Below are 7,835 nucleotides of genomic sequence, written 5' to 3' on the forward strand. Positions count from 1 at the left end.
AGTTGTAGCCAGAAAGATGGGAGGACATCTCAGCTCTCTGGGCTTCTTTGCCATGTATTCTCAAAGTAGGGCACAATGGGCTGATAGAAAGGGAGGCTCAGGGTACAATATGGAAAGTCTGATTACTGAGTTGAAGTCCTTGGGTCACCCTAAGAAGGACACTCCCTTAACCCCAGCCCCACCTAATCTCTCATGTGCACCGTAACTATATGTCTGTCTTGCAGGCATTGCCAGCAGAAGTGTTTGTAATACTGTCATGTTCCACTCACCCACCCATAAGCTCACTACACAGTAGAAGTAAAATCTGGACAAATCCCAGGGTACCTAGGCCTTGGAAGACTTACGTAAAATGGAAGGTAAAATCCTCTAGATAAAGGGAAATGTATAAGAAGTGAGATTATAGGTGTGGGCTTGGCTTTGAAAAGGAAGTGAAAGTGGGGCCTTAGAAGTATATAACAGGGATAGGGAGACAGCATAGTGGTTATGCAAACAGCCTTCACCTGAGTCCCTGAGCTCCCAGGTTCTGTCCCCATCGCCATAAATGAGAGCTGATCTGGTCTCTCTGTGTATATTTTCTCTGTCTCCTGTTTTATTAAAAATAAATAAAATATATTTGGGGGTGGGTGTTGTTTTCGATGGGTTATGTTGTTTTCACCGGGCTGGCTTCACGGGCGGGTAACAGATGACCAGGGACTCATGTCTGGGTTGTACGCAGTATCTCTTTATTCATGCAGGATGCAGCACAATCTAAGACGAGCTAAGCTAAATTCAAGGTACAGTACAGTACTACTCACAATGCTGTCTTTATATATACTTGCCAAGTAAGGTGGAAACAGGATGTGACATAGAGAGGGTGGAGAGAAAAGTGACTGGTGAAAATCAGAGTGTGACAAAGAAGGGATCAGGGTGTGACAAGGAGGGGGTGGAGCAGGTGAGAATCCTATCACTGAACCACAAATGCCCTGGAGGGAGGTGGAACTTGTTAACAGTGGTTATGTAAATAGAATAGTGTTAAGCAGGGGGGATTTAAACCAAATGAAACAGAAGGGGGTCTCATGCATACCAACAGGTGGGGAGGTAGCGCAGTGGGTTAAGCTCACATGGCGCAAAGCACAAGGACCGGCTTAAGGATCCTGGTTCAAATCCCCGGCTCCCCACCTGCAGGGAGGTCGCTTCACAAATGGTGAAGCAGGTCTGCAGGTGTCTGTCTTTCTCTCCCTTTTTCTGTCTTCCCCGCCTCTCGCTATTTCTCTCTGTCCTATCCAACAACAACATCAATAACAATTATAGCCAAAACAACGATAAGACAACAAGGGCAACAAAAGGGGAAAAAATAGCTTCCAGCTAGTAGTGGACTCGTGGTACAGGCACCAAGCCCCAGCAGTAACCCTGGAGGCCAACAAAACAAAACAAAACAAAACAAAACAAAAAGAACAAAAAATAAATAAATAAAATATTTTTAAAGCTGTAAAAAAAAAAATGAGATTGTTTAGCCTGAGAAAGAAGGTAGTGTGTATGTGGTAGTGCAAAATTATGGACAGGATTCTGTTCTCTGTTTTTTCAAGATCTAGGGCAAGTTGCTTTGTCTAATTTGCAAGCTAATAAATTACTAATGTATCCTAGAGCCCTGCTTCCCCAGAGCCCCGGCCCACTAAGGAGAAGGCAGGCTAAGAATATGGATTGACCTGTCAGTGCCCATGTTCAGCGGGGGAGCTATTACAGAAGCCAGACCTTCCACCTTCTGCACCCCATAATGACCCTGGGTCCATACTCCCAGAGGGATAAAGAATAGGGAAGCTATCAGGGGAGGGGATGGGAGACTGAGTTCTGGTGTTGGGAATTGTGTGGAGTTGTACCCCTCTTATCCTATGGTTTTGTCAATGTTTCCTTTTTACAAACAAAAATTAAAAAAAAAAGAAATTTCCTGAACGTGTCCAGATATGATGTTTAATAAATTTCCCACAAGCTTTGGAGACACGGATCCTTGACCTCTATTTACTGGGAAGATTTGGATCTTGATTGTTACAGAAGAGATTGATTTTAATCTCTGCTTGTTTTTAGTTCTGTTACTTCTTCTTCACTGCTGCTGGGTTGGATTTCTTATTTCTCTCTTGGAAATGCTGTTCATCTATTTCAGTCCTTCCTTTTTTTTTTGTCTTCTCATTGACAAAAGATGGAAAAACAGACCCATATTAGGAATTGGAGCTGTCTGTGGCTGAAGGAGTTTCTGCTCAAATCACTGTGAAGTTCTTGGACTACGTGCCTTGAAAATATTGATTCTGATTTTATTTTCTCCTTTTGGTTAGGAATCCTAATTGAACTGTGGGCAGCCACGATTACCACAGGCTCCCCCCTATTAAGCCCCCTGTACATTGCCCTGAAATTTCTTCTCAATCAATATCACCTAGTTTCAATGAGAAGAGAAAGGTTACAAATGTTATATATAAAAGTGGGTATTGAAAAATTCCTCTGGTTAGTTCTGGGTCAGCATCCAATTCACAGCACTTTATGAGAGTAAATCTTTCAGAGAGAATTTTCAGCCTGTGGAAGTGACTTTCATAAGGTATGAGGACAAGCTGAGGATGTCAGCATGAAAACAATTTTTTGCAGAAAAAAGTGACAGGGGTAAGAAGAAGCAGTCAGATCTGTGTGTGCCCAGGTGTTTGGAGGAAGTAAGGAGCTGGCAGGTCTGTGGTCTGTGAACACACAGGTAGGTACTACCAGATACCTGGTGGGCATCTGCTTTCTATCCCCTTCTATTTTTTTTTGCCTCTAGGGTATCGCTGGGGCTCAGTGCCTGCACTACAAATCCACTGCTCCTGTGGCCATTTTTTCAATTTTTTTGGATAGGACAGAGAGAAATTGAGAGAGGGGAACAGGGAGAGAGAAAGACGCCTTCAGACCTGCTTCATCACTTGTGAAACAACCTCCCCCAGCAGGTGGGGAGCTGGGGGTTCAAACCAGGATCCTTGCACTTGGTATTATGTGCGCTTAAACTGGTGTGTCACAGCCTAGCCTGCTCCCCTTTCTATTTAAAAAATATATATGATAGAAATTGAGAGGGAAGAGGGAGATAGAGGGAAAGAGAAGAGAGATACCTATAGACCTTCTTCACCACTGGTGAAGCTTTCTTCCTGCAGGTGGGGGCCAGGGACTTAAACCCAGGTCCTAACACTGTAATGTGAATGTACCACCACCTGGTACCCCTTTTTGTCCCCTCATACAAAGGAGAAACAGCTTCCACAAATCCCTCCTTACTAGTGATCATACAAGTTTTACTTCATTCATAGGTATTAAGTATCTAATGTATTCCAGCTGAGGAAAATCCAGTGGAGATTCCTCTGCCAGATACTTTAATTCTTTCATATGTGTCAGGGACCATCATTTCTAAGACAAATCTCTCTCCTGTTGCAAAGCTTATAGAAACTTTACTTTTCAAGTAAGAGGTGCTAGTCTTCTTTCTCCTAGAAGCAGACACCAAGTTAGAAATGCAAGAGAATAACCTGGGAGAAACACTGATGAAGGGAAGTGAGTAGGGGCCTGGGGAAGGGTAGGGGAGCCATCAGGCTATGTGGTTTAGTATGACTTCTGTAAGAGATATAAAGAGAAGGAAGGAAGGAAGGAAGGAAGGAAGGAAGGAAGGAAGGAAGGAAGGAAGGAAAGAGCAGCAAGGAAAGGAGGGGAGAGAATATGCCTGAAGACATTTAGCCAGGCTGGTGGGGAATTTTTTTTTATAAGATTTTTTTTTCTTTTCTTTTAAATTTTATTTATTTATTATTGGATAGAGACAGAGAGAAATTGAGAGGGAAGGAGACAGAGAAGGAGAGAGACAGAGAGACACCTGCAGCTCTACTTCACCACTTGTGAAGCTTTCCCCCTGCAGGTGGGGACCAGGGGCTTGAACCCAAGGCTTTGTACATTGTAGTGTGTGCACTTAACCAGGTGCACCACCACCTGGCCCCAACCGGTGGGGAATTTTAAGTCAAAGGCACCCATGAAAGGAGTTCTGCCTCTCCCAGGAACAGGGCTGCCCTAGTACCCTTACTCTGCTCACTCACTACTCATTAAGTTATGGTGCAGTCCAGGGAATGCATCACTTTGTGTACAATTGGTGATGAATTTAAAGCACAGTACTGGGGCTGTTGATAAATTATGCTCCTAATGGTAGGTGTGTAAAAGTCATTGCTGCAGTTCAAATCCCTGCTTTGCCACTCATTAGCTGGTGACTAGGCAAGTTAACTAATTTCTCTAATTCTTATTGCTCCTCATCTCCAAAATAAGATATTTCATATCTCATGAGATTATATGGAGGAATGAATGAAATCATACATATAAGAAAAGTGTTTTGTGGGGGGCTGGGCAGTGGCACATCTGTTTAAACACATGTTAAAGCGCCTGGTCCCCACCTATAGGTGAAAAGCTTCACAGGCAATGAAGTAGTGCTTCAGATCTCTACTATCTATCTATCTATCTATCTATGTATCTTTTCCCTCTCAGTTTCTCTTTGTCTTTATGCAATAAGATATTAAAAAAATCTTTATAGTGCCTGGCACAAAGCAAATGCTTGATAAATGTTAATCATTATTGAATTTTATTATAGCCGTGATTCAAATTTTTTTCCCTTCAAATGAATTTGAAGAGTTTAAATTTTTTTAGCATGTGTGCTCAACCAGGTGCACCACCACCCTGCCCCAGAGTTTTTATTTTTTAAACCTAAGTACATGAAAGATGGGAGTGGAACATTTTGGTTGAATGGAGGTGGGAAGCTCGTCCATCCCTCTCTCTTAACCTCAACTGTACCCTTGAGGAACCCTAGAGATTAGAGAAACATTATGTAGAATCTTATAATATATACACTTTATGTTTTATGTATATTGAATTTTTATATTGATAAATTCTGAAAATTAATATATAGTAAGTATAACTTTGTAAGGCTATACTACTTTATGACTTTTAATGTATGTATGAATTTGTGGAATTACTGATGGAAATGTAGGACTGTTTCATCAGTCACTTATTTTTTTATAATGCTTTTTTATTTAATTTATTTACTTATTTAAAGACAAAGAAATAGATTTAGAGAGTTAGAGATAGAGACACAAAGAAACTGAGAAGGAAGGGAGAGATAGAGAAAGTTAGAGAGAGAGAGAGAGTTTCACTGCCTGTGAAGCTTCCTGTGCTATAGATGGGGACCAGTGGCTTGAACTTATTCAGGTATTTTAAAACATTTTTTTTCTTATTATCTTTATTTATTTACTGGATAGAGACATCCAGAAATTGAGAGGGGAGGGGAAGAAAGAGAGGGAGAGAGACAAAGAGATACCTGTAGCCCTGCTTCACTGCTCATGAAGCTTTCCCCCTGCAGGTGGGGACCAGGGGGCTTGAACCTGGGACCTTGCGCAATGTAACGTGTATTCAACCATGTGCACCACCGCCTGGCTCCAGTCAGGTCTTCTTTTTACCAGGTGTGCTACTGCTTGGTCCTAGTCACTTCTTAAACATAATTCCCTCTTTTAACTCCTAGTAGCCACTTTTCTGTAGTTTTTTCTTTTTTTCAAATTGTTAAATTAACAGACTTGTGTACTATTTAAAAAAAAATTTTTTTATTTATAAAAAGGAAACATTGGCAAAACCATAGGATAAGACAGGTACAACTCCACACAATTCCCACCACCAGATCTCCATATCCCATCCCCTTTCCTGATAGCTTTCCTATTCCTTATCCCTCTGGGAGTTTGGACCCAAGGTCATTGTGGGATGCAGAAGGTTGAAGGTCTGGCTTCTGTAATTGCTTCCCTGCTGAACATGGGTGTTGACTGGTCGATCCATACTCCCAGCCTGACTCTCTCTTTCCATAGTAGGGTTGGGTTTTGGGGAAGTGGAGCTCCAGGACACATTGGTGGGATTGACTGTCCAGGGAAGTCTGGTCTGTATCATGCTAGCATCTGGAACCTGGTGGCTGAAGGGAGAATTAACATACAAAGCCAAACAAATTGTTCAACAATCATGGACCTAAAGGCTGGAATCATGCAGATGGAGAGTTGGGGGGTCCTCCATTATTAGATAGCTAATAGGCATATTTTAGTTATATTCCAAAGGGCCTGTGGCTACGCTAGTTTGTTTGTTTGTTTTCTTTGCCTGATCCTGAAATCTGATATGCAGGTGGATCCAAGTTATTGTCTGGGGTGATGATGTCATGGCTGGGAAATGGACCTGAAAACTGGATCAGGTAAGAGAGTAGCACCCTAATATGGGAAAGGGGTATAAATATTGTTGACTGTAAACCCCATCAATTTGATGTGATCTGGGGCCTATAGTTAGCTTAGCAGCCTGTGTGACCTCTGCATCCCTCTAGATCTGAGCTCCCATTCTGTGGTCATGAGTAGGAACATTCCATGCAGCTCCAATATTGACCCATGTTCCTCAGGTGTAGCATAGAGTCTATCCTCCCTTTGGAGGATGGAACATTCTCTACCTTTGTTGATCCAAATTGAGGACAATGTCCTTTGGGGCCCACAAAGGGGTCTATTTTGTTTTTCCTGATAGAAATGACCAGTAGCAATGGAGAGAGGGATTTATTTGAGGTCTAGGCCCATCAAGTCTGTTTGGGAATCTTAGAATTCCCCCAATTAGGGCTCCAGCTGGTGGAATGGCCTGATAATAACTAAAGAGTCATCATTAAAGTATGCCAGTCTCTTGCTCTTATTCAGCTTTTGCAATCCTTGCTTTGCTAAGGTTAGCTTTGGAGTGAGTGAGAGAAATGTAATAGAATGTAGGTAAGAAGGGTATCTAAGTGGACACTATTTCATTATGAACTTGATACTGACTCACTACAGACTATTGTGTATTTTTTCTTTCAGGTATAGATTTTGCCAAAATTTATGGATACATGTGAACATATGCTCTACCTAACAGGACCTGGCCTATATCTAGGTTTTGGGACTTTGTTAGGAAGTGAACCTCCTGGAATGGAACTTGAGAATACCATGAAAGGAAAGGTCTCACCGGAGTAATGAGGGTGAAGAATTGGCTATCCATGCCTGATATCTCTGGACACAGTCTGAGGTGAATCATGCTGAGATGGTACTCATTGCATTGATTAGGTTGGGATCAGCGGATGCAATATCATTTGGCCTGACTTGAGAGAATCATGCAGGAAAGTGAGCCCCACCCCAGAGGTTCCAGGATTGAGAGAAACATAAGTTGTTGCCCTCTTATCCTATGGTTTTGTCAATGTTTCCTTTTTATAAATAAAATTTTTTTTAAAAACTAGAAAAAAGAGTTGTGTTTATTAATATTGTATTATTTTCTTCTTATTTAATGTGGTATTAAGGAGTGAATCCCAGTTATTATGTTTAGATAGTTTCACTGAGTTGCCTCCCAGGTCTTTTTTTCCAGATATATATAAATAGATAGATAGATAGATAGATAGATAGATGGTAGGTAGATACATGAGAGAGAAAAAAGAAGATAAAAGAGAGCCAGAGAAGGAGAGAGAGAGAGAGAGAGAGAGAGAGAGAGAGAGAGAGAGAGAACTGAAGAGAGAAAGAGAGAGGAAAAGAGAGAAAGGAGTTGAATACCAACGTGTCATTCTCTCATCTATGGAATATTTCCTATTTTTGTTTTCTTGCAGTCCTTGATGCTTTTATGTGGTGCTAGGGATCAAACCCAGGGTTTCACACATAAAAGGCATTATGCACTTTTAGATATACCCACTATACTATTATACCTACTGAGCCACCTTCTGATTTTTTAAATTGCTGAATAGTATTCCAGTGTAGGGGAACTCTGTAGTTTGTCTATCCATTCTCTAGCTAAGGGGACAGTTGATTGTT

The 7,835-nt window shown here is 41.5% G+C and overlaps 1 long non-coding RNA gene across 1 annotated transcript; it reads left to right on the plus strand.

Annotated features, from left to right (window-relative positions):
- The first annotated feature begins 2,555 nt into the window (after positions 1–2,555).
- LOC132541730 (uncharacterized) lies at positions 2,556–6,994 on the plus strand. Its single transcript, XR_009552827.1, has 3 exons — positions 2,556–2,710; positions 6,163–6,229; positions 6,861–6,994. It is a non-coding gene; the product is annotated as an uncharacterized LOC132541730 (long non-coding RNA).
- Positions 6,995–7,835: the final 841 nt, after the last annotated feature.

The sequence above is a fragment of the Erinaceus europaeus genome, chromosome 12 (genome assembly GCF_950295315.1).
Source record: "Erinaceus europaeus chromosome 12, mEriEur2.1, whole genome shotgun sequence".
Lineage (NCBI taxonomy): Eukaryota > Metazoa > Chordata > Mammalia > Eulipotyphla > Erinaceidae > Erinaceus > Erinaceus europaeus.